The 27,472-nt window shown below is 39.5% G+C and overlaps 1 protein-coding gene across 3 annotated transcripts in view; it reads left to right on the plus strand.

The window, feature by feature from the left end:
- Positions 1-27,472, plus strand: part of Snap25 (Synaptosomal-associated protein 25kDa) — a 1,254,720-nt gene that overhangs the window by 762,984 nt on the left and 464,264 nt on the right. The window lies entirely within an intron of this gene.

A 27,472-nucleotide genomic window follows, 5' to 3' on the forward strand; every position in this document is an offset into this window, starting at 1 on the left:
GCTCGCCGCCTTATGACTACGCGGCCCTTTTCCCCTCCGCCCGGCTCCGGCCGTCGACCGGTCCAGCAGCTAAAGGGGCTACCGCTGTGCCGTAATGCGCACTCCCCCTCAGCCAATGGATCGGCCTTCGGAATTCCGGTTGGTACAACTCCGCGTCCAGCCCTGCATTCGTGCAGGTCCCCCGCCGCCGCCACTGGGACAGCGTCATCACGGGAAGGCGCCACCCGCAACCGCCGCTACTGGTAACCCCCCCGAAAAGGTAACCAAGTAGAACGTTTGCACCGCCACCTCGCCTTGGCAACGCCACTGGTACGCGCTCCGTCGCCCTGTTGTTGCCGTAGCTATCCTACCGCCGTTGCGCCGTTGCGCCGCTGCTCCGACGACCGTTGGCCGCCTGCTATCCTACCGCTGTGCGCCGCTACTACGACGACCGTTAGCCGCTGCTACCTCACCACCGACCAACGAGCTCGCTGGTACCGTCACTGCGTCCATACCACTACATCCATCCGTCCGCTAATACTGTCTGCCGTCCAGCCGCCGTGCTAATCCCGCCACTGCATACCGCTGTACCAATCTGTCCGCTAATACTGTCCGCCGTTCGACCGCCGCACCGACCCCTCTGCTATTACAACGACCTTTAGCCGCCGCTCGTCTCCCTCCCCCGCCATCTTTGCACGGGAAGCTGCTGCCTTCACTACCCGTCAAGCCGTGTGTGCATGCGTGTATTCGTCATTAACACATAACAACTGTGTTCTTATTAAGTGGTGGTTTTTGGGACCTCTACTTGACCCTGGATTGACTGAGTGCTACCTCAGCCTTCGACAAAACTCACCTCATAACTTTTTTTGTCCAAGGTACTTTCTTTTTGTCTGTCTTCTTAGCACTTTTCAAGAATGCATTGAGCGGTTCTTGAAGCTCAGAGGCATTTTGAACGCATTTGCGGTAATAATTTATCATTCCCAAAAACCGCCGCAGATCCATAATAATCTCGGGTTTTGAATATGCCAGAATTGCTTCGACAACGATCGACTGGAGGCTGATACCTGATACCCCCACTGATTGATCACAAAGCCCAAGTATATTACTTCCTCCTTTGCAAACTGGCATTTGCTCGGGTTTATTGTGAGATTATTTTCACGCAGAATTACAAAAATTTGTTTTAGGTGCTGGATGTGCTCCTCTCGAGTCTCCCAGGCTACTTCTCATCAATGAAACATACAATAAAGTCTATACCTCTCAAAATATTGTCCATGTGAAGTTGAAATGTTTGTGTGGCGTTACGTAGTCCTGGAGGCATCCCCAGAAACTTGAACAGCCCAAAGGGAGTTATGACCGCTGTCTTCTCAAAGTCATCCGGTGCTATCGGTACCTGGTGATACGCGCCAACACGATCAATCGTTGAGAAAATCTTTTTGCCATGGAGTGGTTGAAATATGTCATCCGGAACGGGCACAGGATACCGATCAGGGAAAGTTTGCGAATTGAGTCGCCGGAAATCTCCGCTATCCTCCAGGTTTTTTGGGTACCATGTGAATTGGGCTGGCACACTTGCTGCTGGAAGGCCTTATGACATCCAGCTCAAGCAAGAGGTTAATGTCATCTCTAGTTGCCTTAAGTTTTTCACCAGTTATTCGTCGTACTCGTTCAACCACAGGTGGTCCCGTTGTTACAATGTGATGTGCCACACCCGTATTTTGATATGTTGCTGCAGAGGCACTAGGATTGGTTATGTCGCTGAATTCATGCAGAAGTTCACGGCACTTGTTGTCGATATGCGCAGTGGAATCCATGGTTGGTATGTTATATCTATCGCCTCGACAAGCTCTCCAGTCGTTGAAAGCGATGTGTTCGGGTCAATCAGTCGATGTTTTTTGAGATCTATAAGTAGACCAAAATGCGCAATAAAGTCAGCCCCTATTATTGCAGATTTGACATCGGCTATAATGAAGGGCCATGTCAATGCTCGCCGGAGACCAAGATTGAGTGTGACTGGTTGATGACCATACGTATTAATGGCTGTGGAATTTGCTGCATAGAGTGTGAATCCAGTGGAGTGTAGCTTTTCCTTGACAAGAGCTCATGGTAGCACTGAGACTGCAGATCCGGAGTCAATAAGGAATTTGAGATGAAGAGATTTGTCGTAAATATGTAGACGATATTCTTTAATAGGTGGGATGTGAATGTCCTTGCTGTCGCCAACCCCTTTAGCTATTGACGACAGCTTATTTAGTTTCCCTGACTAGCTGGTGGCTTGTAGCTGCAGGGCTGCAGGCAACGACTTGCCTTTCCACCAAACCGGCTGTGGTAAAAGCAGTAACCTGACGTACCTGGAGTTCTCGTTCTCGACCGAGATGGTCTTTCACCGTTCTTGTTGAGTTTGCTAGACAGTTCACCCAACGAAGCTGTCATAGTTTCAATAGCCTTTTCAAGATTTCTAAGCCTGCGCTCTACGGAGGCTTTAGATTCCAGATTGGAGTACGTTCTGACCTGCCCGCTAATTGCCTGTACCGCAGTTGGTTGGCTCTCAACACTTGTTGACATGACACAAGAATTGGTGTGATTCTCCATAGCACTTTCGTCGGCTTCAGCTTGTTCATCGAGTGTGCTGTTGTTCTGAACGGCTTTAAGAATTTTCAAACAATATCAGGCAGTAGTGCCAACCATCTGCTGCGAATGAGTTCTTCTGATGCTCTGTTGCCTGCAAGAGTCCGCATCTCTCTAAGAAGTTGGCTAGGCTTCCGATTTCCAAGCTCGAGTTCTGTCAATAATTTATACAACTGGCTATCAACTGAGTCAATAAAACGTTTTATAAGATTTGTCTTTAAATGATTATACTTAACTTGAATGGGTGGTGCCCTTAGGATGTCAGAAACTTCTTTCAATATCTAAGGCTTCAGGGTACCGACGACGGCTTGATACATGCTGTTGTCATTCTTGATATTACGTGTTGCAAACTGTGCTCTAATTTGTATGAACTATATTTCCGGATCATTGGTCCAAAGCTCAGAAAGTCTAAGATGCGAAATTGCCATGCATCATTATTTAGTTGCGGATTGATGTATTGATAAGCTGGTACGTAACTATGATAGTTACCAGCCATCATATTTTTGACTGCTTGTTACTGATTATTTACTTGAGCAACAGGTGGCACAAAATTTGCTTGCATTTGTTGCGGTGGTGCCTCGTACAATTCCGTTTGTTGCTCAGGCGGCTTCGGAGATGTTAATACAGCCATCTGGTTTTACTCACCACGAACTGGCGAATGATCAACACGCATTGTAGCAATTTTTAATGCGATGTATGAAAATTGAGGTTAGATAATTTTCACTTTTTTGGCAATCACAAGGAATCACGTCGGGGTCACCAATTATTAAGTATTCTATTGATTTCTTGTGTAATTAAGATATTACCGTTTATATTAAATGTATTATTTATTCAATTAAACTTGTATAATAAAGCAAAAGTAAATTTTATTTGTAAAAGTGAAAAAGTGCCAGACGTGTGGCTAAAAATCAGTTCTTGGAATTATTGTTTGCTTCCTTCTATTTTTACAGGTCACGGTAGAATTGTTCGGTTGCTTTTAGTGTTGCTGTGCAACAGGGTTGTTTGACGCCGGTGGCGGAGTTGCCACATATAGTCTGTTAAAAATTCATTAATGGTTACTTTATAGTCACAGCATATACGTAGTTCACCATTTGGTTTTAAAATAGGGACTAAGGGAGTTCCGCACTCCGAATTACCTACAGGCTCTAAAACATTTTTGGATATAAGATCTCTTAATTGTTTCTCTACTTTGTCTTTCCACGCCAGTGGCACTGGACGCGGCTTGCGAAAAATTGGTTTCGCATTTTCACACACTGATAGCGATATTTTGTTGAGTCTATAAAGACCTAAACCATTACTAAAGAGATTTGAATATTCGTTTTTTATTTGGTCAGTTATTAGAGACAAATTTTTACTGACCCCTATTGAATTTACTTGACACAACTCGAAATTAAATTTTCGCAAAAATGTTCGCCCAAGCAACGGTGGATTTTTTGTATTTGTAACTACACCTACAACCCTTTTTGTGGTGCCTTGATACTTAATTGCTGCATCCTACTCACCACATAATTCAATTTCATCTCCACTGTAATTAACATATGGGGTCTGACAAGGTCTTAGTGCCTTTTTGCTATGCCATTTCCGGAAGAGAGCCAGTGGAACTAAAGTACATGGAGCATGCTGCTACCATTTGTGTCACCAGAGATAATTTTAAGATAGAGATGTTGCAGGGACGAAAAATAGTGTGAATCGAGCTTCACAAAATTCTAGTAGGTCACATTCATCACTTACCACAGCAGAATTTGTTAAACTACCACTGCCTGTATTTATTATTTAACAACTGTTCGTACACTTTTTAATCAGCTAATATGCTAAGAATTTAATTTCTACTCTCTAAAACTCCAATCAGTGTATTTTGTGTGCTTAAATTATGTTAATAATTGTGTTAAGGTTTTGGTGTGGTGGAAGTGAATTTTGTGAAGCTCCGCTGCTTTCCACTGAAGTTCGCGCATGCAACATCTTTATTCTTCAATCAGTATTTGATGTCACCGCCTTTTCTTAATTTGCTTGCGCCTCTTTTTACATAGCTGACGCTAGACTGGTCTGCATTACGTTTTTTTTTGTGAATATTTTCGATTCCATTATTAGTGTCTTCCTAAAAGCCACTTCAAGGGTTAGATCTTCATCTTCTTCGCATAATCTTTCAAAAATCTTTTCTGGTAATCCCATGATGAGTTTGTCTAATACAAAGGCTTCTAAATGTTGACCGAATTTGTAGTTCGAATGCCAGCTTTTTTACTCGAGCATACCACATAGATATTGATTCATCACTATTTTTTGTTGATAGGTAATATATGTTTCGCTCGTTAAATATAATGATTGGTGGCATGAAGTGTGTGTTCAAAATGTAACACAGGTTTTTGAACGTTTTCGATACCAGCAATTCTACAAATTGTGCAAAAGGTTATATGGATTTTAAGAGAATCGCCTTGTTTGAAATGAATTTCCAGCTTTTCATTCCAGATTCTCCACGTTGCTGTATTGGGGTTGAATTCTGGAATTTTGAGTACAAAGCCTGCTCCATTTGTGGATGCAGCACCGTTTTCTGTCATTGCTCCTTATTATCGAGGCAAAAAAAAAAGAATTTTTTAACTGTAAGCACAAGTTCCTTTTTCTATTTTTTTCTTCGTCGCCAACTGAGTTGACTTCACGACTTTGATCTTGAGTTAACAATGTAACATATCTTATTTTCTTAACAAGTATGTACTTATACCTATGTAGATGGTAGTATGGCAGTGTTAAGCAAGAAACAATATTATGGGTTCTTGTGATAATGTAATAAAATAAGATGATACCAGGGTAGCCAAAATACATTAATACATGTCAATAACGATAGAGACCCTACTTAAAGGTGGCATAATAGTATAACTCGCCTGTTCATGTAGTTTCAAAGAAAGGTTTAGACGATGACGGAAACTATTACATCTGTAAGATGACCATCGTGGTCATCTGTATGCCCATTGTGGTGGACATGGATTTTTGCCATGTACTGGCTAGAATACGACCTGCCTATTCAAATTGTGCAATTGTCTGCATTGACTTACACTCACTGAATATTGTGTTTTCCGAGAACCAGCGATGATCGTATACCGATTCGATTTAATTGAAACAAATTAATCACTCAATAGATTTGTATAGAATTGTCTATATTTAATAAATTTAAAGTTATTCTATCTATAAAAATTGGTTTTATAAAATGTTCTCGTTGAATGCGCGTAAAACTCTGCCTTCATTCATTTTGACATTTCGTGAGGTAACCCTCATTGTGAATGTTAGGTGTGTTTAATAAGCATTGTTTTACATTTATGTTCAAGCAACACTTAAACATAAGGGTCACCTTACATCATCCCCCTTTGGAAAAGAAGAATTGACCAAATTCTTCTGTCCCAAAAGCGATGTAATTTATCTTAAAAAAGTTTAACAGTTTTTTTACTTTAAATCTACATCTATGTTTAGATCTAAATTATGAATTAAATTCTAAAGTCTAGTTCTAAAGTAGGACTTAAATTTATTTTTTGTAATTAAGAAAAAAAAAATGTTTTTTTTTGCTTTAATTCTAATGTATGAATTAAGTTCTTAAGTTTTAATGGTTGTTTAAATTTATTTGATTTCATTTTCGTTTTTTTTTCAAATTTGGAAGAAAAAAATTGTATTTCTAATTTAACAATAGAAACTAACTTTAAATTAACTTTGAATTTAAAAATTGAATTTAATTAATTTTTCTTATTCTTTTTTATGTACTATTTTTTCCTTTTTCGTTTCGTCGTCAATTAACGTGACGTTAACACCGTCGAAAACTATTACGGTATAAGGACCAATATAGATATTACTGTGCTTGTCGCGAGGTTCTTTTTCAAGCAATACCATGTCAAACACCTTGACAGATATTGGTTGTGAACTTTTGTTATATCCGGTTTAATTTTTTAATTTTTGTTCTGTAGCGGCTTTTTTGCTAATGCGTGTGTTTTTTGAAAACGAAATTTAACTTCTTTTGAATAGTTGTCCATGTAAATTAGCTGCTTTGCCAAAGACTTTTTATTATTATTATTATTATTATTATTATTATTAATACTGGGTTTGTTGTTGTGTTATCAAGAAAAGTGAAATATTTCAAGTAAACATCCCAATCAGAAAAATTGGGATTTAAATAAGATCTTAAATATTCATTGAAAACTCGGTGGTTTCGCTTTACTCTGCCGAGAGTTTCATGATGGTACGCTGTAGAAAATTTGTGTTCGATTTTTAATAATTTTGTTAACTCTGAAAAAATTTCATTTTTGTATTCGGCACCTAAATCAGTTTTAATTGTTTTCATAATGCCATATATTAGTATGAAATTTTCAAAAATAGCTGATGCAACCGTTTTTGCACTTTTATCAGGTATCGCAATCGTTACTAAGTATTTGCTGAGATCGCATATAATGGTGGCAGCGAACTTGTTACCATTATCGGATTGTGGTAGAGGCCCTATGGTGTCAATAACAACAATGTCGAAGGGCTTACAGGGTGTTTCGGTTATCACTAAATTTTCTTTTGTTTTTGGCTTTACCTTATTCAAAAGACATTTTTCGCAGTTTTTAACAAATTTCGCTATATCGCGCGTCATGCCTTTCTAATAGTATTTGGTTCTTAGTTTTGCATAGAATTTTTTGCTACCGAAATATCCTCCTAAAATTGGGTCGGTAATTCCTAAATGTTTTACAATTTTATTCCCAGTGGTTTCCAGATCTGATTTCGAAAAATATTTAAAAAGATTATCGTTTTTTTGCAATTAAATTATATTAATATTGCGCTTGCCAGCTTCTTTTTGGAGCTTCAAAAGTAATTCATCTAAATGTAATTTTTTGTGTGTTTTAAATGCGCATTTATCTCAAAATTTGTAATTTTATCACTTTTATCATAATTTATTTGGGATTTTACTCTCGGTATTTTCTTTGAAAATGTGTTTGGAAAATTATCATAAACTTGTAATTTTATGTTTTCCTTTACTTTTTCTTCTTTGCCTATGTGTTGTTGCGTTAATTGTTCTTGTTTTGCCTAGATCACAGATCTGTACCGCTAAAATTGATTTTCCTGAATTTTTAATTTCTTCTATTGTGATGCGAGAGAGTGCATCTGGGCCTACATTTGTTTTACCTTATATGTATTCAATAGTGAAGTTGTATTCTGATAGTTCAAGTCTAATACGTGGAAGTTTTGAAGAGGGGTCTTTCATATTGAACAAGTAAACTAATGGACGATAATCGGACTTGACGGTAAAGTGTGTGCCATAAACGTATGGTCTGAAATGTTTGATTTCAAAAAATATAGCCAAAAGTTCTAACTCAATTATTGATTTCTTTCGTTCTGAATTATTAAATGATTTAGACGCGAAGCAAATTGGTAATTCAATGCCATCTTTATTTTTACTTAAAATGGCACCACAAGCAATTTTTGAAGCGTCGACTGTAATTATTAATTCCTTGTCTGGGTATTTGAGAATTTGAGGAGAAATTAAAGATTTTCGAAGTTTTTCAAATGCTATATCACATGCCTTTTTTTTCCTGCTAAGTTTATTTAAAGGTGCTGCTATTGAAGCAAAATTTGTTATAAACATTCGATAGTCATTGGCGAATGCCACGAATCGTCTTACTGCATCTTTATCACAAGGTTTCGGATATTTCTTTATCGCAATTATTTTGGAATAGTCGGGAAGTAGACCTTTTGAAGAACAATTGTGTCCTAGGAAAGTGACTTCTGAACGCATGAAGTTGCATTTTTCGGGATTTAGACGCAAATTAAATTTTTTGCATGTTTGAAAGACTTGTTCTAAATTTTTAAGATGGTGAGCTTCGCTACATCCAATGACTATAAGACAACGACATATAAAAAGGTTTGTTTGGAGAAATGCCCGAAAAGGAAATTGAAATCATTCTTGAGAATGAATTGAGAGCTTCGTTTAAACCGAATGGCAAAACTTTCCATCGAAAAGCACCACGATCAGTGCTGAATGAGGTGATGTCTCTAGAACTTTTATTTAATGGGATTTGGTGAAATCCTGAATACAAATCTGCTATAAATTTTTTGTTTACGGCTCTAAAGCCGACACACATGCGGTAGGATTTCTGTTCATTTGGGTTTTTCTTTTGCACAAGTATCAATGGGCCATTATAGTTAGAATAACTGTGTTCTATAAGATTATTTTGTAATAAATTATCAACTTGTCTGTTGATTTCCTCGCAATGACAATATGGTAATCGGTATTTTTTTATGTAAACAGGATTTTTATCTGTTAATCGTAGTTTCTGTTCATAAAAGTTGTTAAGCGTCATACGGTCGGTCTTTAGTGCAAATACGTCATCATATTTTAGACATAAATCGAGAAGTTTTGGTTTGGCATAATTTGGCATTTGTTTTTCTAAAATTGATTTTAATTCCTCTGACCTTTTCGAATCTTTTGAAATATCGTTTATACACGTTATAGTTGGTGGTTTCATCCGTAACTATGTTACGATTTCTAATGTATTTTACCTCATTGATGACGCTTAAAACTTTTATTATCGGATTGTTAGTGTCAGCGATACACTTTGCGGTGAACACACCACTAAAAATTTCCTGTGCGTCTATAAAAACTGGATATTTAGATTTTTTCAGCTTAAATAAGCGATTAACTTCGTATCTAGGAGGAATTACCAAGGTATTATCGGTTGTATTATGTGAAATTGAAATTTTATGAATATTTTTGCCAATGCCAGTTGTTATGTTTTCATTTGCATAGTCTATTACGCAATTATATTTTTTCAAAAAGTCTTTGCCTAAAATACCATCTGACGGTATGTTGAGTTTGTCATCTACTATATTTAGAGTATGTGGAATTGAAAAATTTGAATAAAAAAGTTCTGTTTTAATGGTACCCAAAGTTGAAACTGTATCTGTCGTAACACCCGTTATATTTATGTTTGTTTTTATTTATAGAAATATTTTGTTTTAAACTTGAAAGTTTTATAAATGAAATATCAGCCTGTGTATCTACTAAGAAAGTGCATGTTTTATAAGAGTCATTGCAATTCAATTCGATAAAATCTGAGTAGTTCAGATTTAGACAATAAATTGATTTATTTTGTAAAACGTTATTTAATTCAGATTCTGGCCCCCAGTGTTCGCTCCTGAGGGCCGTTGGCGTTTAAAGTCCGAACACTAGCGTTATTTGTTGTATTTGAACGTCGATTGTTGTTGTTGCTGTTGTTATTGCTGTTGTTTCTGTTTACGGGCCTGCTATTGTTATTACGAAAATTACCATTACTTCGCGAGCCATAAGTATTGTTGTTATTATGCCTATAATGTTTATTGTTGTTTCTGCTAAAATTGTTGTTGTGCCTCGAAAGGTTGTTCCTATTATACTGACTTGACCTGAAGTTACCTCGAAAACTACTATTTTGTCTGTTATAACGCGATCGAAACGCTAATACCTGCCTTTCACTTGCCTGGTTATTTTGTTCTACGATCATTTTCGCAACTAGATCCTTAGGCAAGGTGCACACGAGGCTACGCGTCATAGACGCTGCAGGCGAAATTTGTACGGAGAGCTGCATACAAGGCGTCAGCTGCATGAAAGCGACAAAGTATGAAATTTTCGTGTAGCTAAGCGTACAGCAATGTTGGTCGCTGAGCGTACGTACGCTTGAAAAAAAGGAAGAACAACATTTTTTTTGTATGCAAATTTGTGTAATTAGTTAAAAAATGTTGCTTTAGTTAATAAAAGTGCGTTAAAGGTATATTACCAAAGCGAAAAAGAGTATTAAACACCACAACACCTTGGTTAGACATTGTTGAAGCGTTTAAAAGGCTAAAAAGTGTTGGAAACTAGAAATCACCATTTCCTCTAGTCCGAAGTGGTTTAAAATTGCCTTTCATAATTTAGAAAGGCACGGGGATGCAAACAACGTTTAATACCTATTTTCCTTTGGTTTCGGGGACGGATATAGCTCAAGAAATAAAAATTTTTATTTTTTTTAATAATTGTTTGCTTTTTGTAGCGACGCTCGAAAGTAGCTTCGTGTGCAGATCTTGAGGCCTAGAGAAGTTGTAGCTATATGAAATATCTTGTACGCGTCTATGACGCGTAGCCTCGTGTGCACCTTGCCTTAGAATCAGTAAACGTAGTTGACGCTAAAATTTATTTTACTAGGTCTGAGCGAGTGTTAAGTCGACAAACGTTGACGGTTTGTTCGACTGCCATCTCGTGCGCTTTTCCCTGCGTCATTACTTCTATAACTAATGATCGTTCTAAAGCATCGGAAAGTTCATCAACACGTTTGGCGAATTCAGTATGATTATTATTAAAAACTTTTAAAGATGCAATTTTTCCTGCCACGACTTTCGAGTTGCGGGTTTTATTCTACCTTTTAACGCATCTTTTATTTGTTGAATTGTTGTTATTTCATTTGGAATTGCCTTGCGCGCTTTCCCTTCTAGTTTGGATTTTATAAACGAAATGAAAGTGTTTGTCAAATTTTCTTCCATCAAATCTTCTATCAAAATTATTTAGTTGACGCTAAAATTTATTTTACTAGGTCTGAGCGAGTGTTAAGTCGACAAACGTTGACGGTTTGTTCGACTGCCATCTCGTGCGCTTTTCCCTGCGTCATTACTTCTATAACTAATGATCATTCTAAAGCATCGGAAAGTTCATCAACACGTTTGGCGAATTCAGTATGATTATTATTAAAACTTTTTAAGATGCAATTTTTCCTGCCACAACTTTCGAGTTGTCGGGTTTTATTCTACCTTTAAACGCATCTTTTATCTGTTGAATTGTTGTTATTTCATTTGGAATTGCCTCGCGCGCTTTCCCTTCTAGTTTGGATTTTATAAACGAAATGAAAGTGTTTGTAAAATTTTCTTCCATCAAATCTTCTATCAAAATTATTTTATCTATAAAGACGCAAGTGAAAGCGGATCGTCGCTGTAGTTTTCTCTAATTATGGAGGCACACATAGTAATGAAAGTTTTCTTTTGTTCTGCAGTAGCCATTTTTGGTTGCTCTTCGCTAATTGTTTCTAATTTATTAATGTTAACTGAATTGGTAAATCCAGCGAAATCCTCAAGAAGAGATACGGTACTTTTTCTAATAATACTAGCTTCGTTAGCTGAAGGTGTCGGTGCGTCAGTGAGTTCTTCCTCCTTATCAAAATCAGAGCTTGATTCGCTTTCTTGTATTAATTCAAAAATATCTTTGGTTTTTTTTTTATATTACAGTTAATTTTAGGAAAACATTTAGTGAGTTGTTCTCTGCACTTTGACAAACTTTCGATTATTGAACTAGGCTTATCTCGATTTTCAAAATATGAATTTACTTGTTTTATAATTTCATTTTAGGTTTTAATTAAAGTATCTTCATATTCTATAGACTTTTTCGCTGAGATAGATCGGTTATTTAAAACACGTTTGGTAACTTTAGTGTAATTAGAACGTAAATCTTTGAAATTGGAATCAAAATCTGACATTTGACAACTGACATCAGAAACTTTATTACCTTTATTGAAAATGCTTACCTCCGTAGCAGTAAAAGTTGTTTTATAAAAAATTCGAAAAAATTTTTAAATTAACGCTGTATGCACTGTTTATACAAAAATGAAGTTGAAACTATTCATTTTTGTAAATTAGAAAAGGTTTGAAATATTCAAAAACTATGAGTTAATGGGTACATGGTAAAGAAGATTCACATAATCAAAAAGAACTGTATTCGTTGTATGAAGAAATTGTAAATGCAAGTGAATGTTGAAATATAACATATTCAAAAGGCACTGTATTCGTTGTATGAAGAAATTGTAAATGCAAGCGAATGTTGAAATATTTAAACCGCACTGTATTCGTTTAATAATGAAAAGAAACTGTTGGAGTATTTCAAAGACACTGTATTTGATGCATAGTTTGAAAAGAATCGTAAATGCAAAATATGTTGAAATATTTGAAAGACGCTGTATTCGTGTGATACTCCGAAGGAATTTTTTAAATATTTGGATGGCACTGTATTCATTGAATAAATGGTATTCCTTTCATTTGAGCAGAGATTTTTGAAATATTTAAAAGCACTGTATTAGTTAATCGTTTTAGAAAGGGATTTGAAAAATATATCTAGAGCACTGTATTCGTCGAATAGTTTTCAAAATTGTTTTTGAAAATATATATAAAGCACTGTATTCGTTGAGAAAAATATGTAAATATTTATAATATCTAATATGTTTAATTTCCGAAGAAAGAGAAAAAGTAAGTTTTCACCGATAAAATTAAATATTCACCATTACTATGATATGACTGTAACCCGACAATATAGATATTTAAAGTCATTGAGAATTTTTAAAATTGATTGGAAATTTGTAATAATTATCGCAAAAATTTGGCAATTAGGTATATAGTTCAATAAAAAAAGATTTGGAAAAATTTTTTGATATTAGCAAAGGCTATAAGATTGGTGTGAACGTTTTATATTTTTATGATTTACGTTTCAAAAAGTTTAAAGAAATGTATAAAAAGAAATTTTTCCGATTGTATTGAATATGAATCAACGTTCGAAATTTAAATTAAAAAATCCAAGTTCCATATTAATGAACGAAAAAGAAAGGAGTAATATATGCGTAATGATATGCGTGTAGAGGCCGTATATTTTAAATTATATTTAATGTGCATTCGAATTTTTGTCGATATTTATATGGTTATACTTCAATATGACTATTTTATGTATATATGTTTTTCTGTTTGAAAAATTAAAATTTGGTAAAATATTTGTATTAAAGTGTGAGAAAAAATGTGTTGCCACATGCGTAGTATACAAATGTTTATAGAAAAGGTATATTTAGAAACAAAAGTGTCAATTTGTGTTGCTACGTGCATAGGCTACATGTGTATTACGATAAATTGTTGCTATGTTTATAATATACATGTGTAGTGAAAAAAGCAAAATATCTACTTATATACAGAAATCAAATGTTACATATATAATTATACTCCACTGTACCACCCTTTGTGTGCTTGTTGGAATAAGTTGTTGGTGTTGTCTTTCACTGCTGCCTTCCGCAATGCTGCTGTTACCCACTAATGCTTTTTCTGCTTCTTGCCCCTCGTTCTCTCCTTCTAATATTTTCTCGAATTTTTTGATGCATTTTAGTATGAGTTAATGGCGTGTTGGCGATGTTTTACCACTATTAACGGTCCTTGTTAAAGGCGTCACTGGTTGTTGTGCTTTTAAATATCACCGTTATGGCGTCGTACAGCAACTTCCAAAATTAATTTTTCAATATATATGTGTATGTATGTAACACCACAATTTGCTCATAACTTTTTTTTCATGTATGTATATTTATTAAAAAAAAGTTATTTTAAATTTCTATTTTCCGAATATTATTTCGTATTATATTTATTTTTTTTTTAATTTTTCATGTACTTTGTAAGTTCACTGGTAGGTACGTACCAAGATGTTCTTCCAACACTTTTCATTGTGGCTTCTCCGTAGTTTTTTGGAATTTTATATATATTTTTTTTTTGTAGTTTTTGAAATCTTATAAACATTTTTTTGTAGTCTTTCTATAATTTTATTAGTTTTTTGTAGTCTTTTGTAATTTTATAATTTTTGAAAAAATTTTGTATTTTAAGTATTTTTTGCATATTTTTGTGTTAACACAACCACCACGCACTTTTTTCACAACCACCACGCAATTATTTTTCTTACAGTCTTTTGATTTTGTGCTGCGGGGGATTTTTCCACTTCCTCGGAGTCACCATTTTTCCGCAGGCGGAGTCACGGTTGCCATGTAAGATGACCATCGTGGTCATCTGTATGTCCATTGTGGTGGACATGAATTTTTGCCATGTACTGGCTAGAATACGGCCTGCCTATTCAAATTGTGCAATTGCCTGCACTGACTTACACTCACTGAATATTGTGTTTCCCGAGAACCAGCGATGAGCGTATACCGATTTGACTTAATTGAAACAAATTAATCACTCAATAGATTTGTATAGAATTGTCTATATTTAATAAATTTAAAGTTATGCTACCGATACAAATTGGTTTTATAAAATTATGTCCGTTCTCGTTGAATGCGCGTAAAACTCTGCTGTCATTCATTTTAACATTTCGTGAGGTAACCCCCATTGTGAATGTTAGGTGAGTTTAATAAGCATTGTTTGACGTTTATGTTCAGGCAATACTTAAACATAAGGGTTACTTTACACATCTGAGAAATATCCAATCCCAGATACTACAGTAATACTCTCAAATTTAGGTAAGTCCAAGTTATTTACGACACTCGATCTTAAGTTAGGGTTCCATCAGATTTGCCTTCTAGAGAAAGATAGGTGAAAACAGCATTCAGCGTTAACAATGGCAAGTATGAGTTTTGCCGTTTGCCCTTTGACTTGAAAAATACGCCAAGCATATTTCAAAGGGAAATAGATGACATTTTGCGTGAAGACATTGGGAAAATATTTCCCGTTTTCGTTGATGACATCATCAGTTTCTCACCAGATGAAAGTTCCCATTATAGGTATTTGGATTCCATTCTAAAGAAAACCGAGCGAGCAGGAATGCGGGTACCATTAGAAAAATCTAAATTTTTTTAGGAACGATTTCGAATTTTTTTCCGTTTCACAGTCTCGCATAAAGGATAATGTCCTAGTAAGTAGATGCCATCCTAAATTACCAACAGCAGAAATCTGTAAGGTCTCTGTGATCCTTTTAGGGTATTTTGGGTTATTATCGTGGGTTTATAAAGGACTATGCGCATATTTCAAAGCCACTTACGAAATATTTAAGAGGTGTCAATGGCCACGTTACTAGTAGACAGTCCAAAAAGATTAATATCTCATTAGATGAAGAAGCAATTAATGCCTTCAATGAAATTAAAACTATTTTGGCCTCAGAAGACGTCCTTCTCCAACACCCAGATTACTATAAGCCCTTTGGGATAACAACCGATGCCTCGTCCGTAGCACTAGGAGCTGTGCTTTCGCGAAACGGCAAACCTATAACGATGATATCTCGTACACTATCTGGCTGAGGAATACCATGCCACGAATAAACGTGAACTCTTGGCAATACTTTCAGTATTCTAAAAATTAAGGCATTACCTCTATGGAATTAAAAACATACATATATTCATAGACCATCAGCCGCTTACATTCGCCATGTCGGATAAAAACCCCAATTCGAAAATTAAAAGATGGACCGCATTTATAAATTTATTTGCTCAGAAATATTTTTATAAGCCCGGTAAAAAGAACAAGGTTGCGAATGCACTTTCGCGTCAACATATTCACAACCTGGATGACTCAAACGCTACAGCTCAGAGTGAAATTTCTCTTTCAGACACAATAAAAACAATCCTTTAAATCAATTAAGATACCAAATAGTGCTGGCACCATCCGAGGTGAAGAGCAAACCCACAAAAATTCTATTCGAAAAATTTATTAGACATGATATTCACTGTAAAACCGCAGAATATTTTTAAAAACAATCCCGGAAAAGGTTAACACAAATGTAGTAAACGGAGTTTGTTTTGATCTTGAAACTTTAGGCAGAGCTCAGTCGTTACTCCTGTCCAATTTTCCTGGAGTAAAATTTACAGAAAAGTTAGTTGCTATGGAATATAAATTTTCACGAAACCCCTCTCTATTCAAGCAATATGCCGGGTTCATGGATTAGTACAAATCAATGAACCATTTGGTTAACGTTGAGAGCAACTTATTCGGACGCTACTTTATACCACATCATTGCGTACTAAAGGCCGACAGCAGCACAACAAAATTTCGCGTCGTCTTTGACGTATCACCTCGAATTTCTTCGTCCTCAACCAAATTCTTCATGTCAACCCAACCCTACAGGATCACATATTTGCCATTCCCGTTCGATTTCGAACCCACAGGTACGTGCTCATGGCGGAAATCGCCAAAATTTATCGCCATGTACTGGTGCATGGAGCAGATGCACCATGGCAAATCATTATTTGGAGAGAGCACCCGAAAATATGCCACAAGCATATCAACTTCAGACTGTAACGTACGGTACCAGCTCTGCAATATACCTAGCAACGAAATGACTGGTACATCAACAATAAATTATGTAATCACCATAAAAGACCACGTGACATCGCTTCTTAGCAGTGGTGGGCTTCCTTTAAGGAAATTTGTAGCGAATCACATAAGCATCATTGAACATGTACCCCAAGAAGACAGGGAGGAAATGGTCAAACTAGGTGATTCCGAATATGTCAAAACTCTATAACTAAAGGGGTCGCCTAAACAAGACGTTTTTATCTTTTCTTATAATACTCGCTCATCGCAGCTGAAGGTTAGGTTAGGTTGAACTGGCCGGTCCATGAGGACCTCACATAGACTGAATAAGTCCGTAGTGTTACCAGAAGTTTGTTTTTATGACCAAACTGAAAAACCCTATCAAAAACCAGGACCCATGTTATAAAATAACTCCGTCCTTTTGGCAAATACTAGAAGCTTCCTTGGACTTAAGCCACTTGCTGCTTCTAGATCTGACAGCTGTATCACTCCTAATAGCTAGACTCTTAGCCTGGCAAGCGCAGGGCACGAGCACATCGTGGAGGATCGTTTCCTCCGCCAGCCCGCACTTCCTACATCTGCTATCATTGGCCAAGCCTCATTTAAAGGCATGTGATGCCAGAAGGCAGTGTCCAGTCAGAATACCCGTCATGAGTCTGCAGTCCTCTCTTCTTTGTTAGTCTCAGTTTGTAAGACCTACACATAATCTTCGACACTTTACAGCCCCGCACTTGAACCCACGCCTTTCCTGCTTGGTCGATCATGTGCACCTCTAGTCTTCGCTTAATTTCGCCCAGTCTATTTGGGATGCCTACGGAGCAAGTTTCAAGGGATGCGCCCTTTTTAGCTAGTTAATCGGATTTTTCATAACCATCTATTCCCATATGCCCTGGGACCCAATATAGATGTATGTTTCTCCCTGTCCCGATTCTCTCCAGAGACTGCTTACACTCTAACACGCATTTAGATGCTGTGCTATGCGAGATTGTTGCCTTAATTGCTGCTTGACTGTCAATATAAAAGTTAACACGGTTGCAGCGTAAGCTATTCTCTTCCAGGGTTTCTACTGCTTTGGTTACGGCTAATATTTCCGCTTGGAAGCGCTACAGTAATCCGGCAGCCTGTAGGATCTGCTTATTTCCGGATCAGCACGGTATACCGCAGACCCTACTCCTGCCACTACTTTGGAACCTTGCCTTAATTGCTGCTTGACTGTCAATATAAAAGTTAACACGGTTTCAGCGTAAGCTATTCTCTTCCAGGGTTTCTACTGCTTTGGTTACGGCTAATATTTCCGCTTGGAAACGCTACAGTAATCCGGCAGCCTGTAGGATCTGCTTATTTCCGGATCAGCACGGTATACCGCAGACCCTACTCCTGCCACTACTTTGGAACCATCTTTGTACACATGTATCGCCTCTTCCGCCATTTGCGCACCCTTGCGCCAACCGTCTACCTCTATTGTGGCCTTAAGATCTCCCTCGAAGCGCAGATAGGGAATCAGGTAGTTGTTGTTGTTGTAGCAGTGCTTCGCCCCACATAACAGCCACGACCGATCACAAATTGTCATCAATATCCTCTAACGGGAGTCCAAGGAAACTTGCTGTTTCAACAGGGGTGGACCATAATGAAAGGGGTGTTAGAGGCGTTGGTTCCGCATTACAAAAAAAGAGATGATTGGTGTCATGTGGGGACACATTGCAAGCGGGGCATACATTTTGTATGTCGGGGTTGATTCTGGATAGGTAAGAGTTTAACCTGTTACAGTATCCAGAACGAAGTTGAGCAAGAGTGACACGCGTTTCCCTAGGGAGTATGCGTTCCTCTTCCACAAGTTTTGAGTACTTTTCTTTGAGTACTGGATTCACCGGGCAATTCCCGGCATAAAGGTCCGACACCTATTTGTGGAGTTCACCAAGGACCTGCTTGTGTTTTTTTGCTTCATACGGCTGGGTTCTCAGGTGCCGTATTTCCTCAAAATGCTTACGGAGATGAATCCTTAAGCCCCTAGGCGGTGTTGGCTCATCAATCAGATGTCTGTTTGGATGCCCAGGTTTCTGGGTATTCAACAGGAACTGTTTGGTTAGCATCTCATTTCTCTCCCTGATGGGGAGTATTCTCGCCTCATTATGTAGATGGTGTTCTGGGGACATAAGAAGACAACCCGTGGCGATTCTGAGAGCAGTATTTTGGCAGGCTGTAGCTTCTTCCAGTGGGTAATTTTTAGGCTTGGCGACCATATGGGTGACGCGTAGCACGTAAGCGGCTGGCCAATTGCTTTGTATGTAGTAATGAGCGTTTCTTTATCTTTTCCCCAGGTACTGCCAGCAAGGGATTTGAGGATTTTATTACGGCTCTGGACTTTCGGAACAATTGCGGCTGCCTGCTCACCAAAATGTAGATCCTGATCAAACGTCACACCCAAGATTTTGGGGTGTAGGACAGTCGGTAGCGTAGTGCCATCGACGTGGATGTTCAAAATGGTCGACATTTGGGACGTCCATGTTGTAAATAAGGTCGCGGAAGATTTAGTCGGTGATAATGCCAGGTTTCGCGAGGCGAGAAAACTGGAGAGATCAGAGGGGTAGCCGTTTATTCTGTTGCAGAGCTCATCGATTTTTGGGCCTGGGCCTGTGGCCATTATTGTGGAGTCATCGGTGTATGAAACGATAGTGACTCCTTCTGGTGGTGAAGGTAGCTTAGATATGTAGAAATTAAATAAAAGTGGGGATAGGACACCACCCTGTGGCACCCCTTGTTTAATTCTTCTTGGTTTTGATGTTTCCTTTCAAAATTGCACCGATTCCTGCCGACCACCCAGATAATTTGCGATCCACTTTTGAGACATGGGGGAAGGGTAGACCCTTCCAGGTCTTGCAGTAACGTGCCATGGTTGACCGTATCAAAAGCTTCTGATAGGTCTAGCGCTACGAGTATTTTTCTGTGGTGGGGGTTTTGATTTAAACTCCAATTTATCTGGGTGCTGATGGCATTTAGCGCGGTGGTGGTGCTATGGAGTTTTCTGAAGACATGCTGATGTCAGGCTAGCTGCAAATTTGCTTGGAAGTGGGGGAGCAAAATGGCTTCAAGCGTCTTTGCTACTGGCGAGAGGAGAGATATTGGACGATACGACTCTCCTATGTTAGCTCGTTTCCCAGGCTTTAGTCGCGGGACCACCTCGGCCATTTTCCATTTTTCGGGTATAACAAAGGTGGAAAGAGGCAGGTTGAAGACATGCGCTAAGTATTTGAAACCCTCTTTCCCTAGGCTTTTAAGCATCGGTATGGCTATGCCGTCTGGGCCCACTGCTTTGGTTGGTTTAGCGTGACCAATGGCATCTTCAACCTCTCTGGCGGTGATGGTAATTGGTGACGCGCTAAATTTATGTTTATGTGCATGTCTGTTGGCCCTCCGTCTATCTTTGTCGACTGTAGAATGCATTGCATATTGACGGCAGAAAGCGCTCGCGCATTTTTTCAAATCCGACAGCACTTTATCGCCAAAGGCGATGGAAACTTTGTCATTGTGCTTAGACGCATTCGATAGGGACTTTACGGTGGACCAAAGGCAGAGAGGTTACAAACTCTTAGGTGCTCCTCCGATTTCGCCCGCTTGTGTTCATCCACAAGCAATCTGATGCGTTGGTTTATATCCCTTATTTGGGGGTCGCCTGGGTCGAGCTGTCTTATAAGGTCACGTTCTCTCGCTTAATTTCCGGCCTACGAGAAGAAGTGGGCCGAATTTCGGGAATTCTCCCGGCGGGAATGAAACGTGCCGAGGCGGATTCAGTGACCTTGCGGAAAGCACTCTCCCCTTGGCGGGCATCAGTCGGGATAGGGAGGGCAGCAATGAGGTTGTCTGTAAAAGATTTGTATTCGTCCCACTTTCCTTTTTTAATGTTTATGAAAGTGCGTTTTTCTGTGACGATGAAGTCGGCGGTACGCTCGAACGAAATAAGTATAGGCAGGTGGTCGAGTTCTGCGCTCACGATTGAGATATCCGGCGAACTGTGACAGCTTCCTACCATACGTGTGGGGGCGTCTCCGTTTATTGTGCAGAACGTCGTTTCTTCTATTTGATCCACCAAAATCTCACCCCTACTGTCCGCCCGCAAGTTTGAATGCCATAGATCGTGATGGGCGTTGAATCCGCCTAAGATAATGCGATTGTTGCCAGTGAGTAAGGCGCTAATATTAGGGCGGTATCCACTGGGGCAACAGGTGGCACGAGGGATGTAGGTGTTGATGATTTCTAGGTTTGCATCGCCTGACCGAACAGATAGGCCATGAAGTTCTAAGACATTGTCCCTGCGGTCGATGCCAGGATCAAATATATGATATTGCACAGAGTGGTGTATGATAAACGCGAGACCGCCTCCATTTCCGCTCTCGCGGTCTTTCCTGTGGACATTATACCCAGAGCAGGTCTGCAATGCAGATCTTGCTGTGAGTTTAGTCTCTATAATCGCAGCAGTGCGGATGTTGTGCCGCTTAATGAAATCGACTATCTCCGTGATCTTCCCAGATAGTCCATTACAGTTTAACTGCAGAATTCTGAAGTGCATAGGGGTAGATGTCGCCATTCTGGGGGTAAGTGACGGGTGACTACACCTGGGTTGAGGAAGGCCAGGACGCAACTGCTGTTGTGGCCCTGGGACTGGGCGTCCTTGGGCAAGCATTGGGGAAACCGGTAGATTGGGGTTTGCGACCTGGCAACATGGCGCTATGAAACCCGTCGGGGGGTTGCCGTCGCGGAGACCAGAACATCTAGGAAAGTGGCACCGCCCAAGGCAGGAGCTGCATTTGGCGGATGTCGCAAACATATATATTCTGTGCTGGCAAACAATGCAAACGGAGGTAGGGACTAAGAGTCTGTTTCGCTGACCTACACGATTGCTGCCGGAAAAGAGGGGGGGAAAAGACGGGGGCTGGGGCTGACGCTCAGCATTAATACCGACTCTACTACGGAGATAGTAGTTATGAGTGTTAGCAGCTGTTTGAGTTGTTGGCGCCGTGGGGCGCGAGCGGCAGCAGTACTAGTTGTGGCTCGCTGAGCAGCTGGGCTGCTGGGTGTAGTGGGGGGGGGGGCGCTAATGCGTAGACTACGAGACGCCCTTGGACGTGAACAGCAAGGAGCCACAAAAGATTTATAAAAGTTACGTAGACGTCGGGTTTTGGGATCAGGCCCAGAACAACCTGTCCGATGCAACCATCCCTTACACGAGACACACTGAACAGAGTATGACCGTTTTAAAAAGATTATTTTCCGGCAGATGCAGCAAAACCATTTCTCAGGACCGGGGTCAGGAGACGGACCCGGATTGGATTCGATGCCTTCCCAGAGCAAGAGTATATGGAGCAGTCCCGCTGCAAGGAGCTGCTGGGAGGATGACAATTAGGTTTACACTGAAATGACAGTCCTTGGTCGGGAAAAATCCCGAGTCGCTCCGGTACATAGAACCGACTGCCTTGGGAAGCGGTAGTCTGTTCGTCTTGTGATTGATGACGCTAAACTACTATGGCTATATGGTCGGCGCTCAAGCTGCCCCGAGGCACCGAGCCTGGTTGCAGTTGTTAATGCTATGTTCTTTGCTACCTGATCTACAGGTGAAATGTGCAGAATGGCATACAGTGCAGACGTCGGGTTTGTTTTCAGGGCTAAATATCGATAGTCTGCATACCCCTCTAATTTATTGAGGTATGTTGTTTTTTGTGTGGCTTTCCACCAAACAAGAACTCCATAGTATAGAACAGGGCTTACAATCGCTGTAAAAACCCAGTGAAAAAGAGAGGGCGATAAGCCCCACGTACACCCCAGTATACTTTTACATGCATATAGTGACACCACGCGAGTGTTGAAACATTTGTCTTGTAAAAATAAAAACAAAAAACTTAAACGACTAAAAGGTGTTGTTTCACTTTCTTTACAATTCATATAGTGCCGTTGATGCCTCCTTCACCCTCTCCTCCACGTTGAGCTTCCATGACAGTTTACTGTCTAGAATGATTCCTAGGTATTTTGTCCAAAGTTCCTCCTGTAAGGCCACCCCTCCTAACTTAGGCCTGGTCCAATTTGGCACCTTGTACCTCTTTGTAAACAAGACCGTATCCGTCTTCTCCGCATTGACTTTTAACCCGACATTAGATGCCCAGGTATGAATATCCCGAAAAGCCCGATCCATCAAAGAACTAATCGTTGGAAGGCACTTTCCACTTATGACAATTGCAACGTCATCTGCGTAAGCCGTAAGTTTTACGAGTCCCTCATCGAATCGCCTGAGCAGTTGGTTGATGACCAGCGTCCACAGCAGAGGTGATAGCACCCCTCCCTGCGGCGTGCCCCTGTCCACTGATTTCGTGGCCTCGTACAATCCCCATTGTGATATAATCTTTCTGCAATTTATCATGCAGCCGATCCATCTGATTAAGTCAGGATGTACTTTAATGTAATTAAGACCATCCATAATCGCCCATTTAGAAACATTATTGAAAGCCCCGGCAATGTCCAAGAAGGCTCCTAGAGCATACTCCTTATATTCTAGGGATTTCTCTCTGCTTATTACCACCCTATGTAATGCGTTGTCTACTGACTTGCCTTTGGTGTACGCATGCTGTGTTGTGGAGAGCAGATTTTCATCCACGTTGGACTTTATGTACACATCTATCAGCCTCTCAAAGGTTTTGAGCAGAAATGATGTTAAGCTAATGAGTCTATAGTCTTTGGAATACACGTGACTGATCTTCCCGCCTTTGGAAGGAAAGATATACGAGCAGTTCTCCAAGAGTGCGGTACATGATTCAGCCTTACACACCCATCGAATATTATTTTAAGCCATTCCACGACCGCCATACTTAAAACTTGTAGCATGGCCGGGAATATACCGTCTGGGCCTGGCGATTTAAACTTAGAAAACTTTTCACTGCCCATTCTATCTTGCTATCTGTCACCAAGCTCGGCACTACTAGCTCCGTGATCGAAGTGTGAGTGATGCCTACTGGCTCTTCTAAACCGTGTCCCAAACGCACATGTGTGTCGAAAAGTACCTCAAGGGATTCCTCACTATTACGTCACCATTCCCCGTTCTCTTTCTTTATTAGTCCCTGGACTATGTATCCCCTTCCTAGGACCTTTTTCAACCGTGCTGTTTCGCTGCAGCACTCTATATCCGTACAGAAGCTTTTCCATGAGTTTCTCTTCGCCCTGGTAATTTCACGCTTGTAGATCCTCAGTATATCCCTGTACTCGTCCCGACACGCTTCGCTTTCCGCGGTCTTTGCGAGCTTAAACATTTCTTTTACCTGTCTCAGTTCATTGCTCCACCATGGCGGCTTTGCTTTTCCTCTGAATCTTCTTAGAGGGCAAGCTTTGTTATACGCAGTCATAAGCGTCCTTGTTAGGAATTCATTCGACCCCTCCAGTTCTTCCATATTGGCAACCTCTTTGGGTTGTCCCAGTTTCATTCTACCTGTCTCAGGAATTTAGCCCAGTTTGTTGGCCTAGGGTTTCTAAAGGTTCCTCCCTTCTCTACCCTCTTTAGGGGGATGCTGAAGCTGATATACGCATGGTCGGTAAAGGATGGTCTATCAAGAACCATCCAATCGTAACTTAATATATCACGTTCGGAGCTCAATGTAATATGCAGAACATTGCTGGATGTTGGACCAATGTATGTAGGGACATTTCCCCTGTTGGCTATCTGCAAATTGGTTTGCAGGATGTAACAAAATAGAGATTCGTCTCTCTCGTACGTATCTGCTCTTCCCCACGCATTGTGGTGCACATTTGCATCTGCGCATTTGCCCAACCGCCCTTTGCGCCCTTTTCTACTGTACTAGCCTTTTGCATGCCATCGTTGGAACCTCCGCAGCATGGACCATGTAGCAGGACGCCAGGATAAAAGCCTGCTTACTCCTTTGCTCAACGGCCACCGCTACGAGGTCCTTAGTGGTGTAATTAGGCAGCATATATGAATGCAGCTGTTTCCTTACCATTACTACAGCTCGCACCCGTCCTTCTGTTTGCGCGTAGTAAACGCGAAACCCGCGCGCGCTATGTCCAGAAACCTTTCCTCTCAATGAGAGCCACGGCTCCTGGATCAGCGCCACGTCAAACGAACCCTCCCCAAGGGTTAGGAGGAGTTCGCTCGATGCCACTTTACTGTGTTGGAGGTTTATCTGTAGGACTCGCAGCACAATTGGGCTGCTTGTCCCCCTCCAGCACTTTCGTCGTGACGTCGTCGTCCTCCCCTTGCCTTTTGGTTTAGAGAGTTCGAAGCCCCCTTTAGCCTCTCGTAACTGTTGTGTCGGGTGTTCCTCTGTGCGACTCACAGCATCATCTGGCTGTTGCTCCTCTTCTACCACCTTCGTGGTGACGTCGGCTACATCCACCTGTCTTTTTTCCCTTCGGCTTTTGATGTCCTTCGGACTTCGCCCACTTCCAGCGTGTTAGGATTTTTATCCTCGGGACTTCTTTTCCTGAGTCGCTTATACATTTTGCCTGTACCAAAGGACATTTTTCCAAGCTGCGTGCATAATATATCCTCCGTATGCTTGTTTATTTGGAAGATGTAGAACTGACCATCCTCGGTAGGCCGAGATACAGTAAGTACCTTCCAATCCGATGTCGGTATGTTCGGATTCTGGTTCTGCAGAAGTCGCAGTGTATTTTCCGACTTCATCATGCATGGTATCATACCTTAACTTTTGGTACCGTGGGAATTTGTGCTTTATCCACCACCTCAAATCTCGCGTTCGTGCCTTGCCTTTGGAGGTTTGGAACCACTTCCTCCAGCCACTGCAAGGTTGCGATGTTGTCGCACGCTATCATCTTCAACTATTTTATTTCTAGCCCGATTTTCTTTTATTAGGTTTTCCGCGCGCTTACATTCGGATTTGAGTTCGGCTAAGGTATTTATCCTAGAAGAAAATGTCAAATTGGCCAAATACGGTTTTAAATTTCCCTTGATAATTTTTACTAGCTCTTCTTATGGGAGTTTCTTTTTTAATCTGAAAGTCAGACCGTGGGCATCCGCATATTATTACCTCGTAATCCATTTGTGCAGATTTGAACTGCGTCAAAAGATCTGCCTTCAAATTTTCATATCCGAAATTCACATTATCTGCATTATATTTTAATATTTGCCAATACCATTTTAATGCTACCCCTCTTACTAAGCAATGGAAATCAGCTAACAACTGCTCGTATGAAAGCTGGTATAGGGCTCGTATCCTTTCAACGCGGAAAATAAAACTTTCGACAGTTATGGTTTTGTTAGTGCCATCGAATTTTAGATTTTTCTATAACTAAAACCGCCTGATCTATTTGACTGGTCCTTATGATTATCCTCGTGCCACTGTAGCCCTTCCTAACTCCGTATGGAGGTTAACATTTCCAAGGCCCTATCTAGTTTTTTTGAAAAACTTAATATGCTATCAGAGGTGTTAAAGACCAAGTGGTTCGTTATATTAAAACCTAAAGGAGGATCTGCTGCTGTCTTCACTATACCAAAAATTCTATTAGCACAACAACTGAAATAATTGGTAGGAACAAAATCTACCGGGTACCTAATCCCGGTATCTATTTGGGTGACCCTACTACTTGATTTTCGAGGGCTCGGATCTACTCCTAGTAACTCGTCTATCCCCATAAATAATTCCTAATCCCAACCTCAATTCTTCATCGCGACCTTCCTGTGCATCCATGCACGACAGCGACAAAAATCGTAAAATTTGCAAAAAAGTTCCAAAAAAATTCAAAAACGGGTGTTGTTTGCAAAATATGGGAATTTCTTATAGGTTTATTAAACGGTATATATTAATAAATAATAAATGTATTATTAAATAAAATTCAAATTCATATATATGTAGGTATAGAAAATTTAAGAGCAGTATAGCGTTAATTCAGTGTAAGTATCCTTAAATTTTCTACGGAGATAATGCTGCAGTTTTATACCTATCCACACATTCATACAGAATATATACTTCGGTTAAAAATTCATGTGTATGTATGAGTTGCGATTTTTTTCAATATTTTGCAACAAACGAAAATTCCGCAAAAAAAAAGAAAAATAATAAAAATACCAAGGTAAAAAAAAATTGTTGTATACTCAATGATTTTACCTTGCCTAAATTTCAGTAGTAAGAAAAATTCTAAATTCCATAAAAGATAAAATATAAATAAAAATATAAAATGATATCAAAAAAAAATTTAAATAATAAAATAGAACCCGACTGTCTTCGATAAGCAACCGAAGGAAATCGAAAAAAAAAAATTCAAAATATGAAAAAATGAAGGCAATTCAATATATTATTTCTTTCTTTGTTTTCTGTTTTTATTTTTTTAGATTGTCTTCAAAAACTTGTTTAAAAATTAAAAAAAAAGAGGGACAGAGTTCTGAGTCCTGTTTTTTTTTCAGTTCCGTTTTATTTCAACTTCTAGAGAATAAAATAAAGGAAAATAAGTTTGAAAAAGAAGTATATGATTATAAAAAAAATGATATGATAAGGGTTATTGAATATAGAAATTATATGAATATTATAAAAAAACTTTGCTTTTTATCAAAATGAATATATTGTTGTTAGTTTGGTATTGGAGTTGGATCAGATGTTTAGCGGTGTGAGAGCTGATCAAACGTCGTCCGTCCGGCTGTCCTTGTCTAAGTCAACGTCTGCTAACCTCCTATTTGGTTTGATGCACGACTTCAGCCTACACTATCTGAATATCACTAGCTGGACGCATATCCGTTGTATACAAAAGTATCTATTCATTGAAATCCTCATTCTAACCTCACATGTGCAGATTGCGAAAGCTCGCGAATGGT

Source organism: Eurosta solidaginis, chromosome 1 (genome assembly GCF_040869045.1).
Source record: "Eurosta solidaginis isolate ZX-2024a chromosome 1, ASM4086904v1, whole genome shotgun sequence".
Classification (NCBI taxonomy): domain Eukaryota; kingdom Metazoa; phylum Arthropoda; class Insecta; order Diptera; family Tephritidae; genus Eurosta; species Eurosta solidaginis.